The sequence below is a fragment of the Danio rerio genome, chromosome 4 (assembly GCF_052040795.2).
Source record: "Danio rerio strain M-AB ecotype USA chromosome 4, GRCz13ab, whole genome shotgun sequence".
Taxonomy (NCBI): domain Eukaryota; kingdom Metazoa; phylum Chordata; class Actinopteri; order Cypriniformes; family Danionidae; genus Danio; species Danio rerio.
This window is the reverse complement of record NC_141024.2, coordinates 9,724,707-9,741,249: the sequence shown is the minus strand read 5'-3', so window position 1 is coordinate 9,741,249 and position 16,543 is coordinate 9,724,707. Positions and strand designations below refer to the sequence as shown.

Below are 16,543 nucleotides of genomic sequence, written 5' to 3'. Positions count from 1 at the left end.
TGAACTGCATCCCAACCATCACAAATACTGCAGAAGATATACTGGAACATGGATGGACCCAAGATTCTCACATATATCAGTCAAGCTTGGTAAAGAAAAAATCATGGTTTGGGGCTACATTCAGTATGGGGGTGTATGAGGATGGCAACATCAACAGCCTGAGAGGTATCAAGACATTTGTGCTGCCCAAGGCTTAATTTGTGCTGGAACACACCGGATCCGGCACCTCATTTTACCGATCCCCCTACTCACCCGCCCTTCTCCCCCATCCACTGTTCCCTTTCATTTTGTTCTGGGACTCCCCAACCCTCTTCACTTTCGTCAGTGACAGCCAACCCCCGGCCCAGCTCTTAACTTAGCGCTTAACGTACACGACACTCCTCCTCTATCCAACGGCACACTATCCAGGACTGGCCAGCCCAGTCACCAGACATGAACATTATTGAGCATGTCTGGGGTAAGATGAACTGTACATTATTTCTGTGACAAGTGACAAGACTTTGGTCTCTGCAAAGTCAGACTTACTGTCCTAATTAAATAATTAAAAATCAAGACATGATCATATTTTATATTGGTAAAATAAGCGTAATCCAGAGGACTTGTCCGTTCGTATTGGCCACTTCTTTTACCAAATGATCATCTAGAATTCAAGTTATTAATTGTTGTTCCTAAAACTTGGGTAGGTGACGAGACTTTTATCAGACATTGTATATACAGTATATATAGATTTTCTTCATCTGAAGTGTGCTTGACCAGTGACTTGCTATCAAATAATAAGCAGCTCAATTTAGAGATGTAATCTTGAAAAGAAAAGCCCACAAAGAGCTAAACCACATGCCTCAACCCACACTGCATGTATATTAACGTATATAGATAAATTGTTGAAATGCCAATCACACTTTATTAATAATTGAGTCATCTCCGGCTTCTAAAGACGGGATTATCATACATCAAGACTGGATTATCTACTAATTATTTGCAGTGGGAATATAAACAAGAGGAATCAAGAAATCGCAGTTTGGCTTCAGACTGTTCTACCAAGTCAATAGAAAGATGCTGCAGTTGCCTTGACAACACCGCAAGCAGATTGGCCAAACAGACAACAAATCACTTCAACTGATGCGCCGCTGTTTTGGATCTTACATGCGAACCCTGAATGACATATATTTGTCTCCCACCCAAAAAATAGCAGGTTGCTTTATGTTCAGAGACAACCCCAAGTGCTTCTGCAGAGATCTTCTTTTGTTGAAAGTCAATTCCAATGCCGTTCTTAACACGTTCTAGGCTTTAATGGATTTCCAAAGAATGGTCAAAGTGGTTTGGAGTGGAAGCCGGTATCATTGAGCTCATTAGCCGAATGAAAGGGAACATGAAAGCTGTGTTGAGTTTCAGATTTTGTAAAATGGGGTGAAATCAATTGCCTGATAAGGGCTGCGATTGCTCAGTGAAAGGCTGTGAACAAAAGCGCTTCTTCAGGAAATCACAACATATGGATGGTTATAGTATATATTTGAAAGAAAAGGAGTGGAAATAAATGACTGAACTGATCAAGCTTTGACTTCCTGTTTTAAATGGACTACATATAAGAGCTTTCATTCGTTAATAATGGTTTTATCGTCAGCGTGTGAACAGACGGTTACAAAATGTTAATAAATACACTGATTGATAAATAAAAATATAAATAAGGGCAGCACGGTGGCATAGTGGGTAAAAGTGTTTTCATCATAGTTTATAATCATCTTTTTTTAATAAATAAAACGTTCATCCTACTCAGTTATGCACAAGTTTTTTTATGTGCATTTTAAAAATGTATGTGCATTTTGCCGTTTTCATCAAACAGCTTTGTATGTGCATTTCCAAAATGCGTATAAAATGGATGGAAACATGGCTAATGCTACATAAAATCTGTAGAAATTTTTATGCTTAAGCAATAAAAATTCTACTTTTAATTCTTCAGATTTGAGTCAAACAAAGCCTTTTGGAAATATAAAAAATATGTAAAATGGCAGGGCTTCACAAAATCTGATTTAAAACTTTTTGAAATCTATTTAAGACTGTTGTGAATGAAATTCCAGACTAATACAGGGCTAAACACTAAGGATTTTTCTAATGGAATGGCCTGGTTGTTGTTTTTTTGCCTCATTCCAAAAAAATTACTAGTTATTTTTTTGCCATATATTTTTTTAAATGTGTCGAAACAAGCAAACCCTGGATGTATAAAAGCACCTTTTGAACATAACTTTTAATAAAAATAAAAAAAAATAAAAACATTGGTAAATAGAGTTTGGTTGAAATTGTTTATGAGATGAATTGTTGGTGATTGTTGACAGGAACAGATGAAAATTAAGACTTGTTTAATAGAATTGTAGACTTAAAGGATAATATTTCAGTGAATTTAAGACTTTTAAAGCCTAAAATTTAGTTTTTGAAATTTAAAACTTTTTAAGACTTTTTAAGACCAAACGAAAACCCTGAAAATGATTCCAGTTGAATTAATGATCATGGAAAATATATGAATAAAAATATATACCAGTACTCTGCTTTTCTGAATTGACTATACATTGTGTAAAGATTTTAACTTCTTTAGCTTAAAAATAATTATTCTGCAAAAGATATTTGTATATCAATATATATATATATATATATATATATATATATATATATATATATATATATATATATATATATATATATATATATATATATATATATATATATAAATATTGAAAAATATATTTATAAGTATAGTACTTCCCTGAATTAATTTATAAAGAATTTCAGTACTGTATTTAAAGCAGGGTTATTAAAAGTAACTGTAAATAAATTACGCTGAAATGAAATATAATCCCTTAATTTACTCTGTCAACATATACATAATATAATTACTCATTCATTTAGGCTTCCATCCAAAATAAAAAGCAGCAACTTGCTCTTATTAAATGTAGGACAATCTGAATTGCAAAACTTAAAGATTTCAATTTTTTTTCCCCCATGTGTGGCCAAGTCCAGAATATTAATGTAATTACAATCTCATTACTTGGTTTCCTCCATTTCTTCCAGTATAGATGCCACTGCCAATGCACAGAATATGATCCATTTGAATACACTCACTGCATGGATTTTCCAACATTTGGTTGGATTTGCATCAAGATCACATGAATATATTCATAGTGAAACCGTGTTATTTATTTGGCAGGGCAAAGCAGCAGCTCCCCTGAGATACAGGTCTGAAAAAACATACGATGAAAGCAGGAAATTGCACAGAATCATGTCAGCTTATAGACATGCACATTTATGTGCAAGTCACATGACAGTGGCCTGCATTAATTAATGAATAGAGGTCAGACGCTGCATCTCAAATGGCACACTATACACTATGCACTCATGTACTTACTATGTACTTACACACTCAACAGCAGAGTATATGTATGTAGTTTTGTGCCAAATGGAGCACTAATGTTTTTTTACTAAGCGGAAATTCAACCCATTTCCCTGATGACTTTGGCGGTTGCCAAATTAGTGAAATCAATGACCAAAGTCCCAAATGATACCTGCTGTTCACTATAATCACTCTCATAGGAGAATTTCGCTTTCACAATCCAAATGAAATAAAATTATCCAACATGTGCACCCGATGGCTCCGCCCCTTCCGCGACTTGAGCAAAGCAGCGGTCGTTGATTGCGTGAGATGTCCATCATTACACACTTCATTTTACCGGTTGAATGAGTGCATCATCATTCAATTAAATCATGCAATTAAAGTGCACTTCATATTTTTAGAGTTTTCAGTGTAAACACACTACTAACATTATTTATACTACAAAATGGTGTAGAATAGTGCATAAGTATGCGATTTGATTTTACCTAGAAAAAGCGCTGACCATTAGTTTGACTAAACACAAAAAAGTTATCAAGCTTTTAAATAGCAATTCAATTACGTATAGGGGGGCGGGGGGGGTGGGGGGGGGGGGGGGTTTGAGGTTGGGTTGGGTTGGTGGGGGGTGCTGTCGCGGACTCAAGAGAAGTGGTGGGGGGGGAGTTGCGGGGGCTGGGGCGCCATTGGGCCTGGAGCGGGGGCACTTCAGATCTTTTTGGAAGGGCACTTTCTATACAAGATTAAAAAGGGCATGTGCACTGCACAGCCCTATGTGTGCACGTGCCTGGGTGTGGCAGTAATCAGGCCTGGGTGTGGCTACAGAAATTGAGTTAAGTATGTTTTAACACTTCTTTTTAACACTTTTTCACACAGTGCTATGTAGTTTTGTACTTTTTTTGTATAACAATAAAAACCGTCATTTCAAAACTGTACAATGTGTTTACTTGTGCTCTTTTTGACTAATATTAAATTTTTTAGATGATCTGAAGCATTAAAATGTGACAAACATGCAAAAAAAAAAAAAAAAAAAAAAGAAACCTGTAAGGATAAGTATATATTTTCTTCAGATTGTTGTCTGGCCTTGTATAGCGGAACAAATATAAGCTATTTACCATATAAAAAGACAAAAATGCAACAACATTTGTAAAACAATAATATTAATAACTCCTTTTAGAATTTAATTTTAATTATTTGTACTTTAAATTGACTGATTTTGTGATGGCTGTTCTCAAAACGTATGAAAAATGCACAAAAGCACGCACATCACTTTAAATGGGTGCTCAGCCAAACAGCTAAAAGTACAAAAAAATATATTCAAAAAGGAGGCAACACCAAGGCTCCAAAATTGCCAATTTACTAAATTAAAAAGGCTGATAAAAACTGTGTAACGTTTCAAGCACACCGGCTCTTCATCAGACAAATCCCATCAAAACGTATGTTATTGCTTTATTTCTTGTGCTTTGCTGTAAAAAATACACAAAAATATTGTAATTATTATTTTTTGATCTCAAGTATATTGCACTCCTGGATAGATTGATATTTATTAACTATTATATGACATTATATTATATTATATGAAATTATATTATATTATATTATATTATATTATATTATATTATATTATATTATATTATATTATATTATATTATATTAAGCTTTTTAACTTCCTAATAAAATACAATGATTCTAAAATAAATTGCTTTGGATGTGTATGATTCAACACTGTCAGCTACCTGAAAGCTTCCTTTCTTTCGAAGACTACTGATTTTCAGTGAAGCATGTACTCCCCTGAGGAGAGCTGAATTTGCTTTCGCGCTGAGCACTGAATTGCACTTAATGGAGAGAACAATGAAGAGGAAAATCCCGGTAAACCATTCACACTTTCAAAGCAATAAAAACACGATAAGAGTGATTGAGTGGCGCTATTCAATCCATTTTCCCAACAAACACGATTAAGCTCAGAAAATGCTTCAGAAAATGACCATGACTAAATGAATCAATTATCAGTGATTATAAGTGATGAAAAAACATGAATCACAGAAAACTGATCATTTACGGATATTTTTTACAGTGTACAAAGATTTACATGATTCATATTCAAAACAGCAAGTTCATTATATTTTTAAAGGAACAGTGACCCAAAAATGAAAATGTACTCACCCTTTTATCACCCTCAAGTGGTTCCAGACCTCTTCTGTCGGACACAAAGCAAAATATGTTGAAGAATCTTAGCCCGTAGCCATTGACTTCCACAGTAGTTGCATTTTTGTAGTTCATACAAAGGCTTTAACCGTATATATATATATATATATATATATATATATATATATATATATATATTTTTTTTTTTTTTTTTTTTTTAATGTTGTGTAATACGTTTATGAAGCATTATAAAAACTTTTTGCTCTTATGCAAATTTACAGTACTAGTTTTTAAAAAAAATCTGCAAATTTTTGAGGATCTTTTGAGGATCTTTTGGTCTACTTCACTTTGTCAGGCTGATCCTATTTAAGAGATTTCTTGATTGTGAACAGATCGGGCTACAGGATTCGAGTTAAGTATGTTTTCACACCGTGCTATGTAGGTTTGTATTTTGTTTTCCCTTAATAAAATCCTTCATTTCAAAACTGTACGATGTGTTTACTTGTGCTATCTTTGAATGTTATTGAAATTTGTTTGATGATCTAAAACAATAAAGTATGACAAACATGCAAAAAAAAAAAGAAATCTGTAAGGATAGTATATATTTTCTTTAGATTGCTATCTGGCCTTTGTATAGTAGAACAAATATAAGCTGTATCTGGATAATTAAGTAATTTATAAATACCCTTTAAGTTTTCTATTCTGTCTAGATTAAACACCTAATTTGGTGTCTATCTGCATACGAATTATATTTCATGACAACCAAGTTTACAATAACTCTCAATGGTAGGGTTGTGCACAATTTATTATGATTTCAGTATGCATTTTAAAATACAGCTCAATTCCTAAACTTGAGGGTGTAAATATTTAAATAAAATGGATTAAAATATAAATAAAATTGAATATACATTTAATATTATTTGTGTTTACGCATGGTTTTAAAGAAAATAGTCCGCATAAAAATAAAAATGTACTCTCTCCATGTGGCTTCAAGCCACAAAAGATGATGTTTGGAGCAATGTTGGAAACTAATAACTATTGACATCCAAAGTAAGACAAAAAATATTATGGTAATCAATGGCTGTTGGTTTTTAACATTCTTCAAAATATCTTCTACTGTGGTCAATAGAGGTAAGAAACTTAAACAAGTTTAGAACAAGTAGACTGTGATGTCTTAATGATAGGATTTTCAATTTTGGATGAACTGTTCCATTATATTTCACAGTCAAAACATAAACAATAAATCCTGACCAGAATCTTTACCAGATCTTAAACGCCGCCTTCAAACAGCCTCGAGGAATTCTGCCAGAGATAAGTGTGTTTATGAAATCTGAGCGTATGGCACATGCCACATATTATGCTGTGTTAGCGTGCGCTTGTGATGAGAGATGAAGTGCACCGCAGAGTAATTGAAGACACTTTTCACAAACACAGAAGACAAAGAGCTGCTTTCAGTCAACTTCAGGACGTCATACTTAATAATATAAGTCAAACTAAATATTATATAGTTTTTATTTCTGTAAGCCTGTTACCAAAATATAAGGCACGTTCAAATATATAAGTATATAGTAAATATATTTATAAAAAGAGAAAAAAAACTAGTATAAATTAAGTTATTTAAAATAAAAAGTAGAAAGTAATAACTAATTATGAAATACTAACAGTAAATTTGTGAAATAAAATGAAAAGAGTAATTATTTTATTATTATTATTATTATCATTATTATTATTATTAATAATAATTATATTATTATACAAGTTATTTTCCACCAGTGACCTCAATAATAAAATAATTACTAATGTTAAAAACCCTCAATTAAAAATTAATTATTAAAATGCCCCAAAAAAAAAAATATCCTAAATAAAATAGATGAATAAAAATACAGTTTTAAAACATTTAAATGTTAAGTAATTTAGCCATACACCAGTTAGGATTTCATGCTACTGTATGTGTGTTGATTGAAAAAAAATTGTCCAAAATATTGATGTCCCCAATGACTTTCATAGTATTACAAAAATGATGTTCTACTATGTCATTTAATAGTTTCTTTTGAGTTAAGCAGAGGAAAAACTTAAAACAAATGGTTGCCTGGACATATTAAAATATTTAAATATAGCATATACTCTGTTCACAATTACAGTATTTAACTGTAATATAAACTGTATTTTACTGTAAGACAGTTATGCAGCAGGTTACTGTATTTGAAAGTTGTAATGTAAGAAGTTATATATTTTACAGTAAATATAAACAACACTGTAAACACATACACAGCGAGGCAAATGGTGCTGTAAATGTAAATACAGCATTTTTACTGTAATTGATTTATAGTAAGTTACTAGCGAACTGAACTGTAATTTGAACTGAATTTTTCTGTAGGGCACTTATGCAGCATATTACTGTATTATGAAGCTATGCACTGTGAAAATTACTGTATTTTACAGTAAAGATATACTGTACTGTAAATACAAATACAGCAAGATAAATGGTGCTGTAAATGTAAGTACAGTATTTTTGCGGTAATTGATTTACAGTAAGTTACTGGCGAACTGCTGCCAGTACGGTACTGTAGATTTTACAGGAAACAGTGTATAATACTTCAAAACCAAACAGGACATTAAATGCTTTACAACTACTCACTAAAGTGTGGCATATTCATACAATTGAGAAAAGTGCTCACACAAAATGCAGAAGACGGGGGGGAGCCGTTTTTATCCATCTTAGTCATCGCACGTACCTCTTCTGACCCCAGAACAGCTCCAGCTTCTAACCTTCAATTTCAAATAAGGTTGGTAATTTCTGCTGAAAAAAAAAAGATAGAGAGATAGACAGATAGGGAAAAGCAGAATTGGAGAGGAAATTGCTTATTCATTGTCCAGTGAGCAAATTCACTACCATTTCATTCCACTAAAACTAACTGAGACTGATAAAAAAGGGTAATAAATAAATAGGAGTGATAGAATGAAAGTGGCTCAGTGCACTCGGATTCTGTGATCAGATTAATTATTTTATTTGAACAGGCAGTATAAACAGACTTAATCTGAAACAGACAAACACACACATCAGCTCATGGAGATGAGTGCAGGGCTTGTGAAATGTGCAGTCAATGTAAAGATTTATGTTTAATTACGGGTGTATCTTTGACTTTCAATTACAAAAAAGATTGGCAATCTAACACAAAAAACACCAAGGATTAAAGCAGGAGGATTAAGAAATGTCAGGAACGGATGATTGTGGAAAATAATTAAACAAGCATAATTCAACGCAAAGAGACAGCACTTACGTCAAGTGCTTCTAATACAACGTTTCTAATTTTGTTAGAGAACTACAAACTAGGTAAGCATTTAGAAAAGTTTGTTATATTTGAAGTTAACTGCTCACGTAAAGATACATTTTTAGCAGTTAAAGAAACAGAAAGTACCATTAAACTGTGATTTTTTTTAACTATAATGACCTTTTACCTCATTTTTACAGTACTTCAAGGAATAGTCCATGTCTGAATGTATTAAATATATAAAAAGAACTAGTAAACATGACTTGTGGCAAGGTTATTATACACTGTCAACCTTTTTTTTCTGTAAATTACACAATATTTAACTGTGATATGAACTACATTACTGTAAGTTGCAGTAAGTTACTGTATTTTAAAGCTGCATTGTGAAAATCACTGCATATTTTAAAGTAAAGATATATGCACATTACTGTAAATGCATAAACAGCAAGATGAATGGTGCTGTAAATGTAAATACAGTATTTTTGCTGTAACTGATTTACAGTAAGTTACTGTATTCTACAATAAAAACTATGAAGTCATATAGCTAAAAACTAATCTCCTTTTCAAAGGTTTGATCATCATTTCCCCCAGAATGCCACAGCCATGCAAAACGCATACAATTGTTCACATAAAATCCCCTTCAAAGTCTCTCAAAAACACAAAACTCATTCATTTTCCTGTGGCTTAGTCCCTTATTTATCAGAGGTCACCACAGAGGAATGAACCGCCAACTATTCCAGCATGTTTTATGCAGTGGATGCCCATCCAGCTGCAACCCAGTACTGTGAAACACCCATACACACTCATTCCCACACACACTTATACACTACGGCCAATTTAGTTTATCAAATCTATCTATGTAGCGCATGTTTTTAGACTGTGGGGGAAACCGGAGCACGCAGAGGAAACCCGCGATGTCATCTGGCCCAACCGGGACTCAAACCAGCAACCTTCTTGCCGTGAGGCAACAGTGCTAACCACTGAGCCGCCGTGCCACCCTAAAACACAAAACTACCAGTGTGAAAAAAAATTCCTGAAACTCTTTGTTGCACAGAATAAAGAAGCTCTGGAATATTGAAGATGAGTAAAATCTTATTCCTGTAAAACCCTTTAGGAAGTTTCTGAGACTTTCAAAATGAAACTCTTTAAGCAACTCTACTGCAGTATTTAGCTGAATGTCTTTCTGTCACACAGCCAGGCACTGCTGATAAGAAATCTTTAAAAACAACAATCTGTGAAAAACAAGACACAAGTGTGTGAGTTTGTGTCCTGGTTACTATAGAAAGCATGTCTTTATTGCCCTTTTCCTCTTAGTACCCCAGTGAATAACACTCAAAATACTTGAATCTCAGTGAGTGACCACAGCATTTACAGTTTCAATGATCTTATCAACACAAAAAGGCTAAAATTGAACAGGAAAATGATTGAAACACAATAAAATGTTGTGATGCTCAATATAAACCTTCATATTATAAACCCAGCTAAGGATTTTCACTTCGTTTGAACTTGGCATCAACACATTTACTGTCTGAACAGGTTGGTTGCTAATAAGATATACTTTCGGGCGGAAGTTAACAAGAATTAGTAATAATATTCATTAGATTTCACATTAATTGTATTTATTAATGTCTACCCCCACCCTAACCCTAAACCCAACCATCATAATGTAAACTGAGTATTATTAATGTTATTTATTATATTACCCAATAAATTGTATTTTTAACATCTACCCATACCCTAAACCCAACCATCACAGTACTGTAAAAATATGAGTTATTGTTATAGAGTCACAATTATGTTGTTATATTGATATGCGCATCCGCAGCTGTATCCTATCTTGATTTTAACTCTGAACAGTGTTATTAGCGTAAACAATGCTTAGCTACTCGACTCACAGCTTTGTTTTAGTTAGCATTGAATTAAACATGACATGTCCTTTAACTACACACTTTCAACCCCTAAGGATTTCTATGACCAGACCTCAGGTCAGAGTTATTATGTTTAGAGTCTTGATTTGCATCATAAAGTGGCTCAGAATTCTCTCAGCTTATGTTATTAGCATGCTAATGGCTACAGGGTTCAAGCTTCTCAGCTACACTTGACTGCACACTCCCGGAAAAACGAAACCACAAATGACCTCCAAAACATGAAAACAAAGTACACGGTCAAGTTAGCAGTTTGCAATGTGTGTGGATAACAGGCTAAATCACTTTATGACAAACTGAGCGAAGCCTCTGTAATAAAAAAGTGATAATAAAACACTAAAAAATAAACTTTCTTCATAGTATTGCTGCTAGACTGAGACGTTAATGATGAAAACAACATCCTTTTCACTCTCAGTTATCTATGGTTAGGTTGGAATAAGAGGTCAGAAATGCTGTAGATCCCATATTTGACAGTGACTTTTAACCATCACTTCATGCATCATAAGATTTTGGTCTCTTAAGGCAGAATGACAGAAGGCAGGCAGAGATGACAGAGACAGAAAGTCACATATATACCAATATACAGCTGGTAGCTCACATAAATCAGTGGGAATTATCAGGTCAGAATATAGAAAAGGTTCTAAAGGGAAGATTTGTGACTGAACAAATGATGCAAGAAGACGTATAGCCAGGTTTAAAATATGGAGATATTTGTAGAGCATGTATGCCTGGATTTTAATAGAAAAAAATATACTATTCTTAATTTGTTCATCTAATTTTCTCAATTTTAGAGCTCATCTGGAATCGGGAGATAAGCTTTTACCATAAATTAACATTTTTTTTAGATTCTGTCTGAAAAAAGTATTATGATCCTGCAAGAAAGTTTTCTTATAAAGTAAATTTATCTGAGTTAAAGACATTTTAAATTCTATTGCATAAGAATTGCATTGATTTGCAAGAAATGTTGTTGTTGTTCCTCGCAAAAAAAACATTGCATTCTCTGCAAATATATTGGGGTCCTCCAAGAAACATAGAATTTTATGCACAAACAAAGGTAGTAATCTCTCACAAGTATTGTGTGCCTTAAATAAACCCCATTAAGAAATCTGATATATGGCAATATTTTTTTCAACTGATGAAAATACAAATATGTACATGCACTCAAATATTTTAACTAGATTTATATATACAAAGTTAGGGGTAAGTAGGATTTTTAAATGTTTTAAAATAAGCTTATCCTGCTCACCAAAGCATTTATGCACTGATTTATTCAAAAATACAGTACAAATTGTAAAATTGTGAAATGTTATTGCACTATAAAATAATGTTCAAAAGTCCTTTATAATTTAATAATTTATTCCAGTGATTTTAATGATGAAATCTCAGCTTCATTACTACAGTCTTCAGAGTCACATGATCCTTCAGAAATCACTCTAATATTAATTATTATTGTTATTATTTTTATTAATATTAATGGCAATAGTAATATAAGCAATAATGACTAGACTAATAATTACATTTGAAAATACATACAATAAGTAATGAATAAATATTTAATAAATAAATAACTTTTTTTTACATTTAATAAATGCTGCCTTGATGAACAGAATAATTTCAAACACAATAATTTACAAAAACAATCATTTAAAAAAAATACATAAAAGTAATGCAATCAACTTTGCATTCTCGCACAAAATTATTGCATTCCCAAGATACTATAGGATATAAGACTATAAGAATATAAAAAATTATTCTCTAACAAAAATGTTGGGTTCTCTCAAAACACTTTGAAACCACATGCGAAAGCTTGAGTGCTGCATTCCACAGAATAAAAAGGTTGTGTTTGCCCACAAAATTTTGCATTGCCTTCAAAGAAAACGTTGTGCAAAAGTATTGCGTTCCAAGAAATTGTGCATTCTTTCAAAAGAATCGAAAGACACCAAGCACAATAGTAATGGCTACTTAGTTTGTGAAATGACCCAAAAATCTGATTTGTGTGAGCATAAGCAGACTTGCATTACGATAGGTTACAACACTTGCAAATAAAAATCAATGTTCAATACTGCCATAAATAACCTACATTTCTGTTTTGAATGTTTTGATTTGTGTTCAGAATAGTCTGAATATCAGCAGCACTTTAAATATGTACAACTTGTGATTCTTTTATGGTGGTTAGAATTTTAGAGTTCTCATTCACTTTGTTTGAGTGGAAAAGATTAGGGTGAACATTCTTCAAAATAACTTGCAAAGAAACAACAATGATGATGAAGGAAATGAGAGGCTTTGGAAGATCTGTCCCTTTAAAAACTATACTGTAGTTCATATGAGTTTCTTACTTTCTTCTATTCACCTCCTCTGTTTTAATGAGACCGCCATGTCAGAGTTTTAATGAAACGTATGCTATTGAACATCTATATTTATATCTGTCTGTGCCAAAGCAACTGGAGCCCACAGGGAAAATACCAGACATCTTTCAAAAGTGTCTCTTTAGCTGCAGAGTCAATCATCTCACAAGCTTTCTGCCTTTTTTTTCAATAAATAAATGATGGAAAGGGAGATAGAGAGTGAAGGAATCCCTTGGTATTTGGCCTCATGATAACAGAGAATCTGCAATGTTTCTACATCATTTACATTCACAAGTCTTTAGTTAACAAACTGTGATGTTCAGCAGTACTCACAAAATGAAAAATGCTACATCTGACATCCGCAGATAAGGCTTTGCTGGATGTTTATCAGATTTAATCATTTATTATTGGATATCGGTTGAATCAACGTTGAAACTAATAATGCTGACAAATGGGGGGAAGAGTACTAAACCAATCTAAAATTAAAAAGCTAAAAATATATAAATAGAAGCTATTACAATGGTATAAAAACTACAACAATTAGGATTATACTAAAATAAGTATCGATAGCTCATTCAAATAAAATGTAAAGTGGCTTGCAAAAGTATTCATACCCCTTCAACTTTTCCCCATTTTCTCACATTATGACCACAAACATAAATATATATTAAAAAAATTATACATCATTTTAAAACTGAAAAGTGCAGTGTGCAAAAGTATTCAACCCCCGAGTCATTACATTGTGGATCCCCTTTTTGCTGCAATTACAGCTGCAAGTCTTTTGGGGTATGTCTCTACCTGCCATGCACATCTAATGATTGAAATCTTTGCCAATTCCTCCTTGCAAACAATTCAAGCCGAGTGAGATTAGATGAGGGCGTTTGTGAGCAGAAGTTTTCAGATCTTGCCACAGATTCTCGATTGGATTTAGGTCTGGACTTTGACTGGGCCATTCCAACACATGAATATGATTTATTTTAAACCATTACACTGTAGCCTTGTCTTTATGTTTAGGGTCGCTGTCTTGTTGTGTTGCCACTTTGTGTTAGTATTCTAATAATATACATTTATTTAAAATTTATACTTTTGCAAGCCAAAAAATAATATATTTTTAGGATTTATTAAAACATTAGTTCTAAACTTTCTAAACAACACAATTGAGGTATGTTTTGTGATGCATGATTTTAAGTCATACCTGCCGTTTTTCTTGGGAGTCTCCCATATTTCAGACCCATCTCCCGCCACCCTCCCGTTTTGTTATTTCTCCTGGAAAACTCCTGCAAATTAACCCCTTCAATATTAAATTACAAGAATAATGTTATTCAGACAACTCACCTCACTAATCAGATACTAGAAAGCATCTGATTGGTCATGATTTGATGAGAAACTGAAGTATGAGGTGACGTGAATAAAACCGTTGTTCCATTTAGGCAGAAGTGACATACTGCAAGCTTATGTGTTTATATCAGTCTTATATATTCTAAACGCAAATTTTGTCACTGTTTTGGAGCACACTAGCTTATAGATATATTAAAAATGAACAATACTGATACATCTAAGATCTTAACATCTAAAAAAAACTTTATTTTAGTTTTATGGGACCTTTAAAGAATAGAAATAAAACAACATTTTGCCAAAGTAAAGTATTACTTTACTGGAAGTAAAACTGAAATAAAAAATAAAGCTAAATAGAAACGAGAAAAAAAGGATAAAAGCTTTAAAACAACTCAAACTTAAACTCTAATGAGAAAGAAAACAAAAGCCAATTTAAATATTTAAATAATATTAATAAATACTATAAACACTGGTAGTAAATTATTATATAAGAGCAAAATCTGAGGTATCAAACATGTTTGCAGCACAAATGGAGCATCTATAAATTCCAAATAGTTCATAAAAGGGAGCTTTTAGCATGCAATTACAGTAAAGAAACACACCACCTGTCATTTTCAAGGAAAAAAGGCTCTCTCTCCAGTTAAATGACTGCATTCTATAATAATTAATCCTTGTAGACTCAAGCACCCAAACAAATGCATCACAGCTGTCATTGTTAAAACCCACAAACCAAGTGCATTAACCCCAAATTTCAACCAGCATCGCAAAATCCGGCATTTCTACAGCCTGCAGTCTTATGCATATAAATTGGACATTAAAACTTTTTGCGTAACTGTGAAAGAGAGCGGAAATTAAAAATTCTCTTTTATTTACTTTCTCCTCAAAACTCCTTCCTTCAATCTTTTCAATGAAATAAACAGCCACTGTTGCCTTCTGTCCACTTCACAGCTGCTTGTTAACAAGGTTAAAAAAATATGTGGGCTAGAAGACAAGGCACATATGATCATTAGATTGCCCTCGTGTTCTCATAAGACACATTTCTTTTCATCCGATTCTGCCCACTTGCTCCCCATCCAACACTTCATCTGCTAATAATTAATCCTCCGATGGCTATAAACTAGTATCCGAATATCCAGCGAGCGCATTGTTAAAATGACTAATTCAATTTCTGCACAAAAACCAAGAGCTGCGTGCATTAGAGATAATGACCTGTTCAGTCCAAACCCAAAGGTGGCATTTAAAACATCACACAAACAGCCTGAGCCTGAGAAATCTGCCCAAAGTTATAGCGCTGACCACCTCATGCACAAAAATGCAAACAGCTTGATGAGATCCCAGTGCTTTATGCACATTAAAAATAAATTAAAGGCGAAAAGTTTTAGCTTAGAGGTATATTTAAAAAAAACCTACATATTTATGAGAAGAATCAAATATTCCACATCATTTTGTGAAATGAGGAGGACTACAGTGGCAGCAAAACATTTGTGGTAACTTACAGGAGAGTCGGCCCAAAATAAGTCTATTTATTTACACTGAGGCCATCCAAGATGATTTTAGTAGAACATTAAAGAGTATTTTCGGCTGAAACTGTGCTCTTTGATTCATAAAATATGAAGTCAATAGCTGAGTCTGAAACTGCAAACTTCCGAGTAGTATGTCTGGATTCATATTATTCGAAAACATAGGCGAAAAGTACCCAGATGACCTACTACTTCTGCCGAGATTCTGAAGTCTGAATCCAATGGATGCTACACTATCCCATGATGCACGGCGAGAGAATTCATGAATGGGAGTGAAGTAAAACTGATGTGGGTAGGTCACATGATCATGACTAGATGGTGGATGTTGTATGCACGAAAATCCATTCTGTAAAACCCAACAGTCAACTTGATCAAATTAAATGAGTGTAGTGAATTGACTTTTTGACACTGATTTTTGAACTCAGTGTTGAAGGTAATAAGTTAATTAAATACCTCATTACGTCTACTTAAATGGAGTAAGTTCACAGTACTCATTAGGATTAGCTTTTAAATCTAAATGGTTTTTGCAATCGGGTTTCCCTTAAATTGTTTGAGTTACCTTAATTCTATCGGCTCTATTTTGACAATCCATGCACAAAGTATAAAGTGCAAAGTGCAGGGCGCAAAA

General features: G+C 33.2%; 1 long non-coding RNA gene across 1 annotated transcript in view; it reads right to left on the bottom strand.

The window, feature by feature from the left end:
* LOC141381590 (uncharacterized) overlaps window positions 1–16,543 on the bottom strand; it is an 82,816-nt gene that overhangs the window by 41,692 nt on the left and 24,581 nt on the right. Inside the window, exons 4-5 of the long non-coding RNA XR_015942368.1 lie at window positions 8,197–8,315; window positions 5,537–5,570 (exon numbers count right to left, since the gene is read on the bottom strand). This is a non-coding gene — a long non-coding RNA (uncharacterized LOC141381590). The remainder of the gene's footprint in view (window positions 1–5,536; window positions 5,571–8,196; window positions 8,316–16,543) is intronic.